The sequence below is a fragment of the Harmonia axyridis genome, chromosome 3 (genome assembly GCF_914767665.1).
Source record: "Harmonia axyridis chromosome 3, icHarAxyr1.1, whole genome shotgun sequence".
Classification (NCBI taxonomy): domain Eukaryota; kingdom Metazoa; phylum Arthropoda; class Insecta; order Coleoptera; family Coccinellidae; genus Harmonia; species Harmonia axyridis.
The window spans coordinates 12425485-12447339 of record NC_059503.1 but is presented as its reverse complement, the minus strand read 5'-3'; the positions used below and the strand labels follow the sequence as shown (position 1 = coordinate 12447339).

Here is a 21855-nt window from a genome sequence, read left to right as displayed (position 1 = left end):
ACAAAAGCAACCGTTACGTTTAGTTAGTGGTTTCTTACTTGCAATTTTGTTGAGGTAGATATACACGTGGTAAGTTTGTAAATTCAATAATTCCGTTGAACTATAAGGCACTGATGAGGAAAAATTGTATTATTAAATACAAAAATTCCGAAACGTACGTCTGTCTTTATGTTAATTTAGTTGTTCAATTTATTAACCGTTTACTCAATTTGTACAATTTTAGTCATTTTGAATTTTTCTTTTGGTTGATTATTAAATTTGTCATTTTTAGAATTGGAATATATTCCAAGACAAAAATAAACTGAATATATCATACAGATATATTATTGTGAAGGATTAGACACAAAGTTGTCAAATTATTTGATTTATAAGTTACAGTAAATGTTCAAATTTCATAGTACCTCCAGAAACTTAACAAAAGTTGAGTTTTTGTGTGGGAGAAGCGACTGTGTGGGAGATTGAAATTCCTACATTAAATTTCCTGTGCAATCACCCACAAAACCAGAAGGATCGTTCAAAGTCGATCTTCGCGGTTCACCAACGAACAAAAACGGGGTCGTTGAAAGGCAGAAAAAGAAGGAAAAAGTATCATTATCATTAGGTCTTAGATCTGGGGTGGCGAGGCCAATAATGAAGAGGTCTGAAACTTGACGGTAATAATGAGTATAAAGAAGTGGAATAAAACGAGCAAAAATAGCCTGATCGATACTAATTATGTATTTACGTGAACTTTTCGAATACACCTAGTATTTCAACTCCGTCGGTAAGTAATCGACAGCCAACAAATAGGAGGGATTTCGATTACGTATTCATGATATTGATATTTGTTCTCGAAAGAGGCTCACGAAACTCTTAACATTCCGAATTAGGCTCATTAAATTTTATGCCGGAGATGTTTGTGAGGAAAAAGAGTAAAGACAGCCGAGTTGGAGAGTGAAACTGGAGGATGGATAGCAAAGATGTCGATAATTTAAAAACCCTCTTCAGAACCTTCAATAAATTATAACTTTTCCTAATTGAACCGAAGAAAACAATATCCCAAATTCTTCTCGAGAGAACTAAGTAGAGAACCTGTGAATTGCATAAATGCAATCTGAAATTATCGTTTAATTATGAAAATTCGCATCAGAGAAAATATGAGAAAATTAGGAAAATTATTAATGAATGTTTCAACTTTATTTTTTTTATTGCTAAGTTTCAATATTGTTTGATTATTTTTTTTTAGAAAACAAAAACGCTTCAGAATAATCTGAAAATCGAACCTATAAAATCAAATTATTGTATACTAAGGTGAGTTTCGTCTCAATTCAACACTTAACACTACGCAGCAGCCATTGCTATTTGTACAAGGGTTCCATTTACCTGTGGATAAAACCCTCGATAAAACCACTCATTTCAGGCTTGATGATCAGTGAACGCCAAAACAAGACTAAAATTACGTGGAACCATACACAACAAGAAATTTAAAATAAGAATTACTGAAAACTTCTGAAAAGGCGGAGTTGTATGGTGGAACTCAATAGAATGTTTCACCCTGTTTTTGTATTACTTGTGAACAGTTGGAAGGAAGTAGGTTTCATCAGGGGTGGTCCCAATTGATCACGCACTGGAGGACGTAAGGGAAAATACTTGTTGCATCCACATTTATCAGAGCATCAATCAAGCTGCTAATGCTTTCAATGAAGGAGCAAGTTTTATGGCACTATCGCTTAGAGGGCAAGAAATATCACGAGAATTATCATTTTCCCGTCATATTACATCATAAATATCTCTTGTCGTATAATCTAGAATGGATAAATGTCTAGGAAACAACGCACTGTCGCATCGGGTTATGAGAGACGTTTTCATTATGTTTATTAATAGACTTTGAAAAGTTATATTGAATTAAGAAGAGACGATAATTTGATTAATACTTGTGCGAATTCAATAACAAACTTTCAAGAGTCAAATTTGACGTGAAGTTGAAGAAGATTGATCCTTGGTTACGTTGAGTATTTCTTCATGGACCGAACCAATGAATTCCGTCAAAAATTTAAAGAAACCTTTGAGCGCTTGTTCAATTTTTTCACGGCATCTCGCAAGAACCTTCAAATCGTTATTTATTTTAATCGATTCGAGATTTCTGAAATAGAAAATGTTCGAAAAAAAATTTCTATTGTTTCAACTGTTCATGAGCACAGAAAAATAAAGCTTCCTATAACAAGATCAGTCTTCTTTCGTCAATCGACAGTTGAAACCATAGAAATATTGAGACTCTTAGATGCGAAAAGGTGTTTGACCATTTTCTATTATTTATATTGATAAAAACCATACGATGTTGTATATTTGTGAAATCAGCGAAAATCAAGCTTTCAAAAAATGACACAGAAATTAAAGAAACCTATCTTTGGGTCATAGCTTCTTAATCGGAAATCCAGCTAAAAAGACGAGCACTCCACTGGATTCTACGTAAAAAAAGTGCCTGAAGAAGAATATTGCGGACAATTGAAACGCGAACAATAACGGGATACACACTGGCTGACCGACAGGGAAATTCTGTGGACGATGGATAAGGAAGATGCGGAGAAAGTGGAACCAGCATGTGGACAGAATGGCATAGATCACCAGGGACAACAAACCCTTCAAAAGAAGACCCATTGGACGTCCACCACAACCTGCAATCAACGTCACAGGAGACATAGACCGGAGAAAACAGGCGGAACGCCTTCTTAAGGAGAAAAAAAAGAAGAAGTTGGTATATTTGTCGTGAACATCAGATTTTATGCTTTTTATGAAGTTTGCCTTGTTGAAGCTGCGTTTTTGCCTTCCAAGATAAATGCTGTTATACTTTAAAAAAAAATGCCTTTTCGAACGACTGCAAATGAGGAAAGTTCTGTGGTCTATTAGGACAAAATTAGCTGTCAAAACCTCCTCACTTGCGATATTTTACACCGGAATAATAAGCCATAGTGTGCAGGTTGTGTTTTTTTTTAAGCGGTCTGATCTAACTAAATGAATTCTCCTGTCACTTAGCACCTATCAGGTTAACTTCGCAATCTGATCTATTCGGTTCGTGGCCTATCGCATCGAACTAAAAGGAGAAATCATGTTAATTCAGAACTCAACATGAATCGTTTGCCAACACGGTCGAGCTTCGAACTCTCCACCCCTCCGGTTTCATCTAGATTTCAACATAATCTTCAATTAGTCTGCACGAGACACAATGCGCGAACTGCATTCTGAACGGTTTAATTCGTTAGAATTCTTGCTGCTGTTATTACACGTCCGAGTTGGAGTAACGTCCCACTATTATTCGTCTTTGATTTAACGAGTTTCTGTAACTGAAACCTGCATTTACCGAGTATGATAGAATTTGTAGTTGCTCCACAATCCGACTTGAAGGACCAATATATCACTTCACTCAATAAAAACGTAGTTGTCCATGGAACTTCAACTTTATTCCTGAACAACAGTGATACATGTGACTTTCTGAACCTCTTCTGTAGAAGAAGCCAAATTTCTTTCCTTGGAACATTTTTCTGAGATCTGCCAACAACCAGTAATCACTGAGGACCAGTTCAGGAGAATAAGCTGGGTGTAATCGGAAATTTGAACATAAATTTCATCGATTTGTGACAAGGTCTTGATGAAAAAGAGCACTCAATTGATTCAATAACGTAATGTAATATTCACTGTAGATGATTTTACCTTAGTCAAGATATTCAACAAACAATATACCTAGGACGTCCCACTATGCGGATGCCATAACCTTTCCACCAACTGCTTTCCACTCTTTTTAACTTAGGGGTGAAGTGATAAATCCATGTTTCATCTACTTCCACATAGCAACGCAAAAAACCTGTTTATTCCGCTCAAACAGCTGCAAATATCATTCAGTATTGACGATGGTTTGTTGTTTTTGACCAGAGCACAGCAGCCATTTCGAGTAAAGGCAACTATACAGGGTGGGCAAATTTCGAGGTTTTAGCACTACAACTTTCAAACCAGAGGAGATAGATAAAATCTGATACCACATCCTCGTTCTCTTTTTCTAAGAAACTAACAAGAGTAGTATTCATTTTTGGTCACCTTCTTTTGTTTTCGAATTGGAAAAATGAATACTACTCTTGTTAGTTTCTCAGAAAAAGAGAATGAAGATGGGGTATCAGATTTTGTCTATCTCCTCTGGTTCGAAAGTTGTAGTGTTAAAACCTCGAAATTTTCCCACCATGTATAGCTGTCCATAAGGAAGCTTTACTCGAAATGAATGCTGTGCTCTGGTCAAAAACAACAAACAAACAAGAGTAGTATTCATTTTTGGCCGCCTTCTTTGGTTTTCGAATTGGAAAAATGGCGATATCGAAAAAAATTATATATCCGATAATACTGCAGATAGAGCTCTAAAATTAAAACATTCTTCAATATTAAAGAGAAAAAATTCAACATAATCATAAAACATCAAGTATCTCGAAAATTGTGAGACTTTCATACAAACAATTTTTTCACATCAGGTAGAGCACGTTCTGATATACATCCCGTTTTCGTTTGACGTGGTCTCTTAGGGACACCCTGTATATTCTCGACTTCCACGCAGTACTTAGGTGTTTTTTCTTCCACAACATATTCTAGTAGCTGTAAATATTGGTTGGTCCGTATTCCCTGAGCTCGGCTCCTGTTATAACTAACAACCTGGTCCAATTGGGCTAGTGCAACTTGAGGAAGACACACCTACGTCACATGAGGTAGATTGGAGTCAATCTACGTCATGTGACGTACCGCGGAGCAGAAATAATATCGGCTCTTATTCTGATCCACCCCATGAGTCAGTAGTTCTAGTAATCAATAGGTCGTTCAGCTACAGAAGAAAATTAATCTTGATCCTAGCCTCCGTCGGCTTAATTGACGTTAAACATTGTTTATTACTCGACGCCCTTGAATTATCTAGATAATGACGGCGCCGCGAGAACAAGAGTAAAATTTCAATTGAATTTTATGGGGGTTTCGACACCATAATAGAATTTTTATTGGGTCGTATAATTTTCGACAGATTTGGAATGGATCAAAGTTACATGAACTCCAATGGGTTTTGCAGAACTACGATAGAGAATCTATTTGATCGTCAATCAGTTTGGAAGGTTATTTTAGCCCCAAAAGCTTGAAAGCGTGAAAACTATTTCACCAAAAAAGTGTTCCATTAGATAAGTTAACGTAAACAACTCACTCATTAAATTCCATATATTGTTTTACGTCTGTAAGTTTTCACACACTTTTCCGCATGTATTTTAGTTTTGACTCTCACTTTCCAGCAACCAGTAGTCATAGTATATCAAAAGTCACTTGGGGGAATCCAGAATATTTCGATGATACAAGGATTGTCCAAATTTCCAGAAATTCCTTTGAAGCTAGTGAACTTATAACTTAACAATACTTTCAAATAAACCCAGGTATTTAGCCGATCGCAGTATCCACATTAAAGGGACATATGGCCAAGCATTTTTATGTTCTAGTTCAAGTGACATTGGATATACTATACCAGCAGAACCATCAAACAAACTAATTAGGTGCTCATAATGATATTCAGATTTTCATTTAAAATGTTATACGTTGAAATACTATACTGAACACACATATTTTCAATGTGCTTCTTGAATTTGTTGATTGGTTCCATATACATCGAGTCAACAAAAGTCGTGTAAAAGAGAATCACTATTTCTATTAGTGTGTCTACTTTTGAAAGATTTTAAATGTTCAATGTCTTCTATCCAGATTCCTAGGCCTCTGTGAGACCTCCAAAAAGCTCAGAATTTCTACAAGTTAACAGAATTATTTTTAATTGTAAGGTAAGGAATAATTTTTGTTCTGTGTAGGCTTTGTTACTGTTTCCTATTGCTACTTCAGGCATAGCACTATTAGTTGTAAACCCACGTTACCATAAAATTTCATCCTAATAATGAATAATCGTTGCGAGAGAATTTCTTACAACAAATTATTTAACTTATTGAAGAACATGTGTGCATGCTGCAATCAAAAATTGTTCTTAACTCACAGTGACGATCTGAAAAATCCAACACGAAAGAAACCTATTAGCCAGTTGAATCAAGTGTTACGTGCTGTGAATTATAGAAATTAGAATAACATTACGAATTATTTGCACACAAAATTTGTCAACACTAATTTTGAATAAAACCTCATTTCGACTCGACCAAATAATCTTACGATATAGAATAGTAATTTACGTAACAAGTCCGGAAAATAGGGTTTTTTTGGACGAATAGACAAAATTCCAGGACGAGCGTAAGCGAGTCCTGGAAGTCTGTGAGTCCAAAAAAACCATTTTCGGGCGTGTTGCGTACAATATTTTTTCGGCAACCATGTAAAATAACACTATCGCTATGCTGCTTTCCATATTTTATTGCGATTGCGATCAAAAAACATGCAAATTTTTGACAACTAATTTCATATGAACTGTCAGCCGTTATCTCGGTTGCTATGGATTCTATGATTCTTTTCCGGCCTAGTCCGGGAAGTACGTACTTTCCGGACTAGGCCGGGAAATGCTACTTTCTCAGAGAAAAAGCGTCCGGGAAGTAAGCACTTCTCGGACGATTGCCGAAAAAGGTTTTTTTATAATGAATCTTGAAAAAACTCATTCAGCTCTATTCGACATTTTTTTCTGGAAATTGAAATATGCGATCATGGATCATGGAAAATTTCATGAAAAGGATATGGCGCTGCAACCGTAGCCGTGTAGGTTATTAGGCTGATATTCTTATATCGTTAATGGCACACATTTACCTTTACAACGAAATAAACATCCATTGATTTCTCTTGAAATATATTTGCGTTTTTTTAATATCAAAATGAATCCTCTCATTGAAAAAACCTTCATTTAGAATGTCAATAAAGAGGACAAGATTTTCAATACTGTCAAATAGAAAAGATTGGCTTTTCCTAAAAATTACAGCGAAACAACTGATGATTTTTGCAATGATATAAATCTTTTTACCAATCCAATCAAAATTCAAATAAACGTGGTTTCCTACTTCCTCTATTGAAGTTACTTCGCAACCGACGCTTTGAGTCAATAGAAGCCATATAATGAATACGTTGACCGCTTTGAAGGTTTTAAAGGAAGTTGAATATCTAGAAGTATTTAAAGGGATGGGAGAATCAATTTTGATAAATCGGGATGAATAAAATATGTTCTACGTTCTACGTTTCATTCAAACACTCTCATGATTTCTTTAGATAACACTACGTCATATAAACGTTATTTCAAGACTAAGAAATCATTCTCTTTTCAATGTTATCTCGATACTTTCTCAATCAAGTAAATGCTACGATACTAGCCAAAAAAAAACTAGCTTTAACCTTCCCTGGGGCAATTTGCAATATTTAGCAATTATCATTCGTCGAATTTCGACTGCAACATTAAATCAGTTTGAAAATCTGAATGGAATATCTGAAGACGAACTACACACCACGAAATGAACTGAACTGGCTCGTAAGATGGATTTAAATGAAGAAATGATCGAAATTGGTCTCCCATGTTATGGAGTTCTTGTTGTTCAAAACAAAATATCCTATCCCAATTAAAATTACGTAAGAAAGTTCCGTTTTCAAGGCCGATATATTGAATCGGTTTCTTCAATTTCAATTTATGTGGTTTTTTACGTAATTATACAATCATCTTTGGAATTAATTTATGATAGGCCTCACTGGAAGGAGCAAGGATAACGTTTTTATTATTCATGATTGCAGTGTAGTTGGATCTAAGAGATGACGGTAGTTTTAAATTGATATAGTAGATATTTCGGTTAGAATCAATACTCGTAAACTTTTATGTGGTACTTGCATTTTAAACGAAATTGATACCGAATATTATATTCTGTAGTCCGATTAAATGGGGTTTTCTATTATTGAGACAACAAAATTTATTTGTATAACTCGGAAACCATCAATTGGAAGTCTAGCATACAGGGTGTTTCTTAGCGATGGCCAATTAGACAATTATAGAAAACTTATCATAATTTGTACTGAAAAATTTGCATGTTTGAGTTTGAGACAATGATCTTTCTCCCTAAAATACTTTCAGATCTCTACAACTTCCGGTTATACCAGAAACAGACTACTACATCCTAAATTAAAATGACACTTTTGGTCCAAACCACAGACAGTCTTATAATACTGAATATTTCAAGAATCTAAAACGGAAAAGGTTTTTCCGCAAAAACTTCTTTTGCAGAAATATTGAAAAAAAATGTGAGTCTTCGTCGCCACATATTTTTCATAAGACTCCCATTAACTCATAAACCATTGAGTTTTTACCCAATTGATGAAATTTTCATCTAAAAACTATCTAATTATGCAATAATAGACTGGGTGTGCCATTTGAGGTAAGGATGTAGTAGTCTGTTTCCGGCATAACCGGAAGATGTAGAAATCTGAAAATATTTAAGGGAGAAAGATCATTGTCTCAAACCCCAACATGCAAAAAATTATGATTAGTTTTCCATAAAATCGAATAGGCCATCGCGGTAAATCACCCTGTATTTTATCAGATGTTCTCTGGAGAAAAAATGACGAAAAAAGAAAAACACCAAATATTATAGTTTCAAAATTATTGATAATGAAAAAAAAAGATGGCATAACTTGATTGTTGCGATAAATTTGAAAAATATCACCAAAAAATCAGGAGGCACTCAAACCTATAATTTTGGGGGCTGCTCTAACTACCTGACGTTTTATTCGATTACGAAGATTGTTCATTAAAGAGAAGAAGAAAAAAGATCGGCGAATGATCCCACACAAAAATATTTCTCATCGTTGCCTTTCATGTTCAAATCACACAATTACGGTGTTTACAGCTGGAAGAGTACGATAGATGGATGTAATTGATTATCCGCCGAGTTGCTGATATATTTCAAACAATTGCTCGGTTGAATTGGTGAAAAGCCAACGTTTGAACCCTTTCGCAAAAACGATTCACAGAAAATTGAGACGACCAAGGGATCGAATTCGTTATACGAATACTTCAAGCACATACACGCCAGATTGAACAAGAACTGACCAGTTGAATTTTGAATTGTATGCGGGAATAGACTACCATGTCAGTTAATAAGTCTCTGGTCTGGCACACAGATGGCGCCTCCAGTCAATAACAAGCTTCAAAAGATGCACCTCAAAATTTCGAAACATAGAAGGAAGTCTAGTGACGCTACATTTATTGTTCGAAATATGGATGGAGAAGACGTTCCCGTATTGATAAAACTATTTTTTCAAGGGTAAAATATTGTGCAAGACAAATAATGGCATGATAAGTAATTCACTCTGTTTCATTGACAACGGTTGAAAAGTGATATGCTACTTGAAAAGTGGTCGATAATTGCTTTGATTTACTAAACACAACCAAGTGTAACTAGCACTTTTTATGAGACAAAGTTGAATAAGAGTCAAAAGACATAAATTTTCCAAATTTCGAATGGAAATTGTAAAAAATGATTGCTATAATCAGAACCTATATTCAAACTCCCGGTACCTCAAAAACTAGCTATATTTTTGAAGGCGTATTGGGCAGAATATCATATTTTGAGGACTAGAATCATACAATTTTTCTTTTCAGAAATCATTGAATAAATATGAAACATATCGAAAGATAGTTGAATGTAATGTTTATTGATGAACGTACATAGCTAATGCAAATACAAAAACCGGCGAAATAACCTGAACTCTAGACAAAAGCAAATAAAATAATGAAACCAGTTTTGCTGGCATTTATTCTGCGGTGAAAAACTATAGGTACATTTCAAACGATGATCAAATAAAATAATAGTATGAGCCAGAAATTATTTGTTCCGATTTCATCTAGTTTGCTAACTGCAAATAATTTTCACACAGAAACGCTCTGAAACAGCGGAATTCGATATTCAGGCGTTCACATAAATTTCGAAAATTTCACGATAATTCAATTTTGTCGCGTCGATCGAAAAGTTCACAATGACGAGTAACAATTGACCAAAATTGTGGAATTTGAACTTCATCAACAGGAAATTGCACAGACCTGTCCAGGCAGCCAACTTTTTATGCTTATTGATTTGAAATCACAGAGCACTGGTTGGATGATTTCGTATCGCTTTCGAAAAAAATACCTTCCTATTGTGCATACCAGCTGATAAGAGCGTAGACGAACCCGATGATATTCTTCAAAACGGATGTTTCAACAGATCGTTTCCATAGATCATTACATCAACTTCCTGAAAACACGACCTTCGTCGTCATTTCTATGGCTCGAAAGTAAAGAAGTTGATTTACGTATAACTGGCCTGAGCCGAACAACAGGTATAAGCCAGATAAAAATCGTTTTTTATCCGTTGAATGGTACTATTTATCTTGAGTGCAAGTTCACTAATTAGAGGTTCTCTTAAGAAAACTTGATTTATCACTTTTGGTATTCTTTGCACGAACAAAAAGTCGTTTGTTCTTTAAATAGAGGTATGATACAATTCGCTTAACTACCTGGTAAACACAAGGTATTATGTAGGAGTCCCAATATTAATTTGTATTATTTTTGTTGTTTCAGCAGGTATCTAAAGAATATCAATATTTTTCTCGAAATACCCCAAACAAATAATCTAAAATGGGATATTTGCATGAGTAATTCACTCATATCAAAATGTTTACTCTATCTGAGCAATCACAAACCGAAGACGGTTGGTATTATCAAGAAACACCAGCTGTGTTTAAATTATGTTTGGTGTTTTCAACGACGTAACCATGGATACGGATAGTTTGACAATATTTATTCATGATACAAGTGCAGAAGAAATTGATATTCTTCTACGAGTTGAGAAACAAAGTGGCGAGTTTTTGAATGAACGAGTATAAGAATGAGCCTTCTGTACGAGTTTCATACATTATTTTCCTTAATTCACTTAATTTTTATTGAAATTAAGGCAATAGTACTATGGATATCGTTTAGTGGGGTGTGCCATTTGAAGAAAAAATTTCATAGCGATATCTCATAAAATATCAGTTTTCGAAAATTACCGTCACCATAAATTAAACATAAAAAGTTGCTACAAGAATGTTTTCACAGAAAGGAAAAATTTTCAACAAAAGAAAAGTTACAGCAATATTAGGCCAATTGAAAAGTACCCGGTCTGATGCACAGATGGCGGTGCTAGTATCAAATCTAAATCCATATGATTTTTAGTTAGTTCCAACCTTCAAACGATACGTGTGAGATATTGCGTTGTGAATGTAGCTACTTCTGTTATTTGAAAAAAGATGGAAGAAAGAATTTCGTGTGATGATAAAATATTGCTTTTTGAAGAGAAAAATACAGTGGAAGCAAAATCTTGGCTTGATGAAGAGTTTCCGGGGTTTGCACCAGGAAAATCAACCATCATTGAACGTGGTGAAATCAGCAACGAAGACGGCGAACGCAGTGGATACTCAAAAGACGCTGTCACCGACGAAAAAATCGAAAAAGTTCACAAAATTATTTTAAATAACCGTAAAGTCATGTTGATCGAGATAGCAGACATTGTGAAGATATCATCTGAATGTGTACATCATATCATTCACAAATATTTGTATATGAGAAAGCTGTGTGCAAAATGGGAGGCAGAAGAGCTCACAACCGATCAAAAGCAAAAACGTTTTAATGATTCTGAGCAGTGTTTGAAGCTGTTTTAGTGCAATAAACCTGAATTTTAGCGTCGATATGTGACGATGGATGAAACATGACTCCATCATTTCACTCCGCAGTCTAATCGACAGTCAGCTGAGTGATCTGCACACGTTGAACCGAATCCAAAGCAAGGAAAAACACAACAGTCAGTTGGCAAGGTTATGGCATGAGTATTCTGGGATGCGCAAGGTATAATATTCATTGATAACCTCCAAAAGGTCCAGACCATCAACAGCGATTATTATATAGCGTTATTGGATCGTTTAAAGGATGAAATCGTTAAAAAACGGAATCATTGTCATCAAGGCAATGCGCCGTGTCACAAATCAATGAAATCAATTGCAAAATTGCATGAATTGGGCTTCGAATTGCTTCTGCATCCACCGTATTCGCCAGATCTGGCCCCCATCGACTTTTTCCTGTTCTCAGACCTCAAAAGAATGCCCGCTGGAAAAAAATTTTGCGCCAATGAAGAAGTAATCGCCGAAACTGAGGCCTATTTTGAAGCGAAAGACAAATCGTACTACAAAAATGGTATCGAAAAATTGGAAGATCGCTTTAATCGCTGTATCGCCCTCGAAGGCAACTATGTTGAATAATAAAATCGAATTTTGGCAAAAAAATGTGTTTACTATGGTAGATCGGGGACTTTTTAATTGGCCTGTTACTACGCAAAAAAAATCATTAGTAGTTTCTGTACCATGTACGTTTCCATTCGAACCAAACGAATAATGCACCCATCTCTAGCGTGGAAAATGTGGAAATTCCTGTGAAAACCCTAGATCGATATCGGCTTCCTTTACACTCGACCGTCTCATTTTTGTTTAATTAAGAGGAGTAAGATTTTTCCACTTCTTCCCGTACTCATAATTCATCACAGAGACAGAATTCACTCAAGTAGATGCTCGAGACCCTTGGTGGAACAGAGGAAGTTCTTTCATTATGTCAGCCGGAGAAGAAAAAATTAGAGCATCGCGAGATATATTGTCCGAATCATCTGGGCGATATAGCGAAAGTTTCCCATGCGTACAAATAAGTTCGGTAGAGGCCTTTCGGTATTTTTAATGGTGTAAGTTGGGCCCGTTTTTCATGATGGAACTCGTGTGAGATGGTTTTATCACCATGTAACGGGGTGAATTCAACCTTGTAAAAATATCGAATGAAATAGTGGTGAAGTTTTGCGTCATTCGATATTGGATATACGGGAGGTTAGCAGAATCAAATCCTAAAAAACAGGAAATTACAAAAGATTGAATTTTTTTCTTCTACAGTACAATACATAAGTAAGGTAAAAAAAATCTTCACCAGAGGCTTTCGAATGTTCGTTCATTGAAATTAAAATTTTATGATTCTGATGATACAAATCTCCTAAAAGCACCAAGCACCTGAATGTATGAAAAATGGTTGATTTCAAATGTAAGTATGGTTTTTCGTAGTCCTTAATGACCTCGATAAAAACATCTGATCAGAAAACTATGGTCAACACTTGTTCTCAACTTATAGTGTGTTCGAAGAAGACATAGCTACAAATCTATTATTTTCATATTTTTCAAGCTATGGAGCATATTCGAATAGTTTTTTTCACTACTTTGCAGCCAGAAGGGTCCTTATCAATTGATCGTATCGGTTTTTCAATTTTTTAGGGGTATTTATCGCCTTTAATTGAGTAACATCACTAGGCAGAAAACGTAACTGATTCACTCTTTTGCGCAGACAATGTTTTACTTTTATTATTCGTTTATTGTTTCTCTATTTTCAATGGAATATCAAAGGCTAAAGAAACTAGTACCAACATTCTTGAATGACACACTACCAGGAATTCTCTCTGCTCTGAAGTAGGATTCAATAAATATCGTCGGCTACAGTTGATATGGGTAACTTTGCTGGATAGTGTGCCATTCAAGAATGCTAATATTATATTATTTTGCCTTTAATATCCCCATGAAAATAGTGAAATACTAAGCGAATAATAAAATAAAACAGTGTATGAGCTAAGCAAATACATTTTCTGCATATTCATGTAACTCATAAGTGAAAACTATAAATACCTTAGCGATCAATGAAGAATAGAATTTTTAGCTGCAAAGTTCTAATATGTTCCTTGGTTCAAAAGTTATAATATATTACATGTATAGCTTTTATGACTATACATATGTCTGATTTGAACACCTCATAAGTTGGGAACGAGCATTGATCAGAGATTTCTGATCAGTTTCACAAATTAAGGGCATAAAGATATATAAAAGAAAATATCAACATTCAAAATTAGTCGGTACCATTTTTCATATATTCAGGTGTCTGGTTCTTTGGTATGAATATTCACATACCTATACAATTTATGTTTTTTTGTGCTTGGCTTTTCCTAAATTTTGTATTTACGTTCTGCATTATTTTTTTGATTCTTACGCTTTTGAAACATCCGTATTGTTCATCTTTTTTCATGTTCGCTCACGCATTCCAAGAAAATATCTGGAAAATTAAGAATACATTTTTGGATTATTCTCCATCCAAACTAAACTGTGAAAATTACTACAATGGTTGTCGTTCAGTATTTTCTCCATTCACAACAAATTCTAATCAGCTAATTCTTCGCAATAAATATACATGTAATGAAATTCCTAAAATTCGTCCAATCACAGGCAGTAACTCTGATACAGCGAATTCGAATTCGCCAAACGAATACAATTTGGCCGTTGTCGGTTGTTCAGTTAATTTCTGATTGAAAGGAATATAAAATCGTTAAAGTTACGTAGGTGTATCAAATTGGACATGTAATTCGAGTACCTACATCTGTCATCCAGCATCAAAATATAGTTGGTGGAATTTTCCAGGGTTTTCCATGAATTTTATATTCGTCAATAATTACTCTAAAAAAAATAAATTGGTCATTATATCTATGCGCAATGGTCAATAATACAAAGTCTACGCAGAACACAGAAATGGGGACTTGTATTCCATATGTAGGTACAATAAGGAAATTTTGCCATGTTATGTGAGCAGAAAGTATTCATAAGCATTGATTCTCAATGCTCATTTTATTTTTTTTTTGAAAAGGTGGATGGTCTGTCAACTATGTAAATTACAGAGCGGATAATTTGTTTTTCAACGATATAGCATATCTGCAGGATTTCAAAATGTGTTATCAAGATATAAGAGGTATATTTTTCAGGCCAATTTAAAACTCAATTACGATATCCGTTAAATTTGCTTTAAAGTTAAAATTTTTTTTTAGTAGTTGTTTAAGTTTTTAATGAGTTAAAATTAGATTTGAAAGGTAGGTAATGTTTCAAAATGGCGAGTGGTCGAAAAAACTACAGGGAGATATTTTTTCAGCCCTTTTTCACTGCATGAACTCTTTCGTTCATGCAGTGCTGATTTGATACTCGATCTTATTTACACCTGCAACTCTTGACACTAAATTTCGAAACGCCCTGTATGATTCTCCAATTATGGAGCAATTTGATTTTTCACATCATTCTCAATCAGGTTAGGTCAAGTTCGACAAAAATAACGTTGATTCTATCCAATAGAAATTCAAATGTTCCACTCTCCCAAACAAGAAACAACACACTAAGACACATGGTCTATTGTTACATGGACAATGGGGACATCAATAGAATCATTTGTTGTTCTGAATGTCAGCTTTGCTTTTTTAGAATATCTGATGCAAACACCATAGCAACCTGCATCAATTATATTTTCAAGAGTTCTACGGTAAGGTATTAGAGAAGAAAGGTTTATGTTGCATATTGTGATTTATATTCCTTGCAAAAGTGGTCATTATTGATCTAGTCTAATGACCATTCGAATATGCATTTGCAAGATAAAAAACTTATTCTTCCTTGTTACATGGAAATATCGGTTGGACGTTCTTTTTGTTATATACAATGGAATTAGGGATTTTTCGAACAGCCTTTCACGTTTTCCTCAAACTCCGACGTTCGAAGAACATCCTCAATGCCGAGCTCAATGCTCAATTATATTGGACCAATAATGACCAACAATTCTGGTATAAAGGCAAGGAATATCATCTCTAGTTTTTGAGATATCTTCTGGTTAATTGATGTTAGGTCTGATACTATCCAAAAATAAAGAAATAAATATATCTTCAGCTATTGAGGGAATAAATATATAGGTCTCATATTCATTTATCATATCGTTAACTATCGAAATAGAAATGTGCCACTGAAAATTCTATTTAGCCGAATATATACACTCCAGATGTTTGGTGCAATTTTTATGGGTACAAGTATGGTTCAGTTTCTATTAATCATATTACCACCATGAAGAAGAAATGCGAAACAATTGTGCTCATTTTGAAAAATCAAATACGAAGATAATCAGCGGGCAATTTGTGTTAAAAATTATAAGCTTCCTTCTTGCACAACAAAGTGGATAAGTATACAAAATATCCTTATTTTGTAATTCCTTCGAAATAGTAGAGTTAAAAATGAACACATGATTAACAGATATATTGGCGTTCAAGATGTTCAAAACGTAATCAACAAAGCTTATGTTATGAAAGAAAAAATATTACTTCCGTCTTTGCATATTAAGTTGACTGATGAAGCAATTCATGATAACTTCAGATAGAAATGGAAATTATGTTCAATCAGGTGAATTTCTTGAAATTAGCATGGCAAAACTATAAGCAATTTTGTTAGAGATCCACTATTCTACACATCGATGAATTAGGTTCTACCTAAAGCTTGGTGTTCATTTCTTCAAATAGTACCAACATTTTTTGGGAAACATAAAGCAGAGAATTACCTAGAATTAGTGGAAATTGAATCTTGAAACTTTCGGCCTCAATATGATCATAAAAGCATAAAATTAGGGTGTGCATTTAATAAATACTTGAATCCAAGTATTTTCTTCTAAACTGGCGATAGTAAAAGTTGTGAAGCGAAGATGGAAATTTGAATGTAGCATACCTATTTTGAAAAAATATATCAGATAGACAATATCTGGTTAGTTCGGATTCTGCAACTAAAAATTAACCAGAAACGGTTGAAAATCCCGGGCATCAAAATGTCTGTGTAATTCTTACTAGGTAGGTTATTGCATACATGTATTATGTGCAAATTTTATACATTTTCTTCCAATATTGTGTTCCTAATAAAAACCGATTGTTCGGCATCTAAATCAGAATAATTCTCGAGAAAAGCTACTCAGCCAGTTCTTGAATATCACTCCAACCAATAGTTCAAGTGTAAATGATTGAACGATGCATTATAATCAATCAAATAAGTAACCTAAATGCCGTCTTGACCTTCATAACATCCTTGAACTGGTCTTTCCAGACACTCTTTATAATTCAACACATGATTTCAAACAATCCACTACACCGATCCGCCTGAAAAGAATAGAAAACGCCAACCGAAAAAAAATGAGATATTTTTTTGGCGTTTTCGATTCCTTCCAGGTGATTGTCCCGAGATGGAACATCAATTTCAGTACCAGCGCGACCCATTCGATACAGGAAGCTCAGCGAACCGAACATTTTCTCTCCCACATAAAACGCACTGTGCCAATTTCACTTTCATCGAAGGGAACTCTCTATAAATAAACAACAATTACTCAGCAATCGAATCGCGTACAGTTCGAACTCAGACATGGATTATTTAACCCAATATGAATCCGAATTCGATCAAGATTTACTTTCCTCCAGATGAACCCATTAACGGTGCCTTCATGCCGGAACAGGTTGAAAGTGAAATCTCATGCATTATGTAGAATCATGAATAATTTCGCCTATTTCTCGTCTTTGAGGGTTGCTCTTAAGATGAGCCAGTTCAGAAATGTTGATATTCTTCGTGGAATCGGTGTCAGTGTTCCGACAGCGACAGTCGAACTAGTTCCACAAACGTTCAGATCAACTTCTATTGTGGTAATGATTTAAAAAAAACGTTGTTCTTGAAGTATCCCACTCACTTCAATCACTGTCCGTGAATAATTTGGTCATTACCTACAAAGCATTCCACAATTACATTGTCCTCGTTCAACTTTTACAAATGTCAAACAGTGTACAGTACTTTTAAACGCGTTTACTCGTCGATTTTCTGAATTATAATAAGACAACAAGCGGGTAATTTGCAATTTTCAAATATTCAAGTATGTGAAAATTTATGCCGCCAGGAAGTTATCCAATTTTCACTCATAAATAGTTGTTACTCAATATATGAAGCGGTGAATGTTGGGAAATTATTGAAACAATTATTCTGCTGGCTGGTTGTCGTTAATAATTACACTTCCTGCCAGATCTGCTAACGACCGTAGCTTGCCTAACTCACAAAATTAGATAAATTGGAAAAACTCACCAATATCTGCTCTTGCGAAACTGACAAAAGGCAAATCCACTTTCTACGAAAACACTTTCCAGTCGTTAATGCGATACAAACTCACGATTTTGTGGGACACAGAATGCTCTAAACAGAACTGTTTTCATTGGAGTAAATGCTGAATAATTTCGTGAACATCTTTATCGAAAAAAGTCAAATGAAGTCAAGAAAATCACGAAAACATCGCTGAAGTAACAGATGTTCGGCAATGACAAAACATACACATGAACGTCAGTTGCGAACTGTCAAACAGATTCGGGCAGCACGAAGAGACACTCCATTTCTGTGATGTGCAGAGTTCGGTTCTGGGTGCGCACCATCAGGTGGAGCTGAAAGCTGTGTGCAGAATGCCGGCTGTCTTGCGTTATTGGACGCACACTGGTCTCATCGAAGTTGGATAGTTATTGTTGATAGCCCGTTATTGGAGCGATAATAAGATTTTTGTCGAAGGAATTCGAATGGAATTTTGCTACCTTCAATTCACTGGAAAAGGCATGACCAATTTTGTGGGGAATATCATGGATAAGGGAATTTCTGTCACTTCAGAATATTCTCTCCAATAACTTGAATTTTATAATATTACTTATAAATCGAATTGATTAATTATTTCCATTAACAAATCGAACTGAGTATTCACATGAAGATGTTATAGCAACTCCAGATTGATTTTCCAAGCTTCTAAACAATTTCCTTCCAAAAATTTTGAATGCTATAAATCAAATTGTAATATCTTTTTCTCAAAAATTTGGGAATATGCACGATATACCGAATGGAATATTTTTCATCCCAATGTCGAAATTATTGTTTATTACAGTGTTTTCATTTCTATACAAGTTTAAATATTTGTGATGTAGGAGGAAATAATTAACGATTTCAAGAGTTTTCGAACCGAGCGCTATACGAAGTGTTTCCTAACATGGTACAAAACTCAAGAGGGTAATTCGTTAGGTTATTCAAAAAAAGGTCCTATTTTCGGTGGTGATTTATTTTCGAGATGCAGAAGGTTGACGTTAAAAAACAGATTTGGTTGAAATTTGATGAAGTTAGATATTTGAAGTAATGAGGCGCTCATTAAGCTCTAACTATTAGGTCAAGTGGCATCTCTGAGGGCACTAGTAACTTTTTTTTCTGATAAAAAATTCTACTTTTGAGAGGACTATTGGAAAAATAATACCAAATGTTTCCTTTACGACAAATTCGACTGATTTGTGGATATAAAATAAAAATTTCGAGCATCGTGCAAACTTCCATGTGAATGACGTAAACGAAAGTCATAGAAAAAACAATATGCGCATGAATGATCAAGCACTCAAAAGCTCTCGATACCAAGTCAGTATTTTTGTCGAATTCATTCATAAAATTAGATTACTTTCGGGCACACCTATATGTCGGTAAAATGCGGACAAGCTCAATTTACCCAAATAATTAGGCTATGTTCATTTATTCGTGATTATATTAAATTCAGTCCATCAGTTAAGCCAGACGTGAACAGAATTGCATAGATAGAAATATACTAAGTGGCGTAGAAAACCGAACACTCATTAAAAATGAATTTATTTCAGTAATAATTCACACAAGTATTAGGAGGGTCGAAGTGAAAAAATGATAAAAATTTCTAGCCAATCTCTCATATTTTATTAAATTTATAATTTGAAATGTGTTGATACGCCATGGTGTCGTACACATTTATTATTGCTTTTAAGCATACTTCTAATTAGGTGATCAACAACCTCCAGGGGTATCTCATTCCAGGTCACCTGAATCTTGTGACGGAGCACACCCAAAGTTTGAGCTGACTAGTAAATTGTTGGGTCTGCTACCGATCATGTTCTTCACATCTTCAATTGGGGACAAATCCAGAGACCGCAGTGGCCAAGGCAGTAAATTAATTCCTTCATACTCAAAGTAGTCTAATGTTGCCACATGTTGTTGGTAGATATTATCCTTTTGGAAAGGTGATTTTTGGATAGTCCTAAGAAATGTAATTTAAATGTGGTTCAAATAGTACGATGAACATACTTCTCAACATAAAATTAAGGAACAAGGATGTTCACCACGTCGTCTTCTTACCTGTGCAGACCATGGTGCATTGCTAAAGAAATCAACAATCGCTGCTAAAAATCATTGTGTGCCCACCTTGTCTCATGTTAGTCTTACTTCATTCAAGTCGATTGTAGTGAAATGATCTCGCAAACCTAGCAAACTTAGATGACAGTCTTGAAGAGGTGTTGTTCTGTGAACTCCTGTGCCTCTGGCCCTTAGTGTTCGGCCTTCTGAGAGCCATGCCTGACAACGCGTCACCACAGCATCTAAACTTTGCAGTCTAGCTCCAATACCAGGGTATGAAAGTCCATTCTCTTGGTTCGTCTATTGGTCCCTGTTCAAACTCAGTTAATTGGCGATAATTTGAATTTCTTCGCACTCTGGGCATTATTAACACTTGCAAACAACGTTTACTTATACGATTATTGACTGTTCTTTCAAATTCTATTTATTAGCTATTACCTACCTATTGATGACAAGAAAAATTCAGCTAAAAAAAAAGAGTCACCTGGTATAATTAACCTTTCATCTAAAGATCTCAGTCTCACTGAAAAATTTTTTTTTGTATCATCGCTGTTGGGACTCTTTATTATTTATTATATGAGTTTTTCTGAAATTTCGTACAAAATTGAAATGAAGGATGATATTTGTATCCCATTGTTCTGTTTCTGTACATGTACATATGTAGCGTCATTTGAAATCTGAAATGTGAATGAGAAGGTGAGCATCCAACAAAACCAGTCAACGCCTTCCTCAATTTTTTTCCAGAATTATTCCGAAAGGATTCGTTCATTGTGAGGATGATGAATAATAATAGATATGGCCTGGTTAGGAGTAGGTTAACAGAACACAATCAATCTTCCAAAAATGAACCAATTTCGAACTATGTTGCGATTTAATCAATATTAATTACAACGTTTGCCCGCATATAAGATGTCGCGATTATAATCCTTTCGATCCTTGACCTGATTCCAGTTTTTTTCACTTGATGAGAAAATTTAAAAACACAACTGTGTTTTTTCATAAAAATTAAAATTGGGTTTTTTCAATTCAAGCGATTACAAAAAATTCACCGACAAATTCTCATGCGAATTGTAAACGAAAAATATTCTACCCAATTTTGACATTTGAAATGACACTTAAAAATACACTGAAACGTTTTACTGAACACAACTTGTTACCAAAATTAAAATATTTCGTATTATTGATGGAAAACTATAAAAACTGTTTTTTCTTTAGTTTTTCGTTATTTTGAATAGATAAGTTCAAATGGGATGACTATTGGTGTCACTGATGTACCTTTTAATAAATAATTCGTGACCACAAATTCTAAGTTTAACTCATTCTTCGATTACTTTTTGGATATAATTCAATCAACTTATATGTATATTGTAAGTAAATGAATAACGATTCTCATAATGTTCGTCAACATAATCCACATTAGAAATTCAAAAAAGTAGAGGATATATTCATCTAAATGAATATATTAAGAAGATAATGATCTATATTTTTGAGCCCTCATTCCCTGAATAGGTCGCCTATTCACTTCTGCATCATGTCTGATATTTTCTAAATCTGATGAATATACGCATAAGAATTCAATTCTGTTCGGTCGACCGTGAACATGATAACTCTAGAAAGAAAAAGCATAAAAACTTGATAGATATTTTGTTTTTTTAAGATTTAGATTCAGGCAGAATATATAAAAAACCTTTTATCTTAGTAAAGAGTCGAAATGTGACGTGTAAATATATAGAAACAAATTCAAACTAGATATAAAATTAAATGTTAATCACGCCC

At 34.6% G+C, this 21855-nt stretch overlaps 1 protein-coding gene across 2 annotated transcripts in view; it reads right to left on the bottom strand.

Annotated features, from left to right (window-relative positions):
• LOC123674477 (furin-like protease 2) overlaps positions 1-18516 on the bottom strand; it is a 272487-nt gene extending 253971 nt beyond the window's left edge. The window contains exon 1 of one of the 2 annotated variants that reach the window (XM_045609359.1): positions 17992-18516. The gene's annotated coding sequence lies outside the window, so the exon portion shown is untranslated. The remainder of the gene's footprint in view (positions 1-17991) is intronic. The other variant, XM_045609358.1, reaches the window with a different exon arrangement.
• Positions 18517-21855: the final 3339 nt, after the last annotated feature.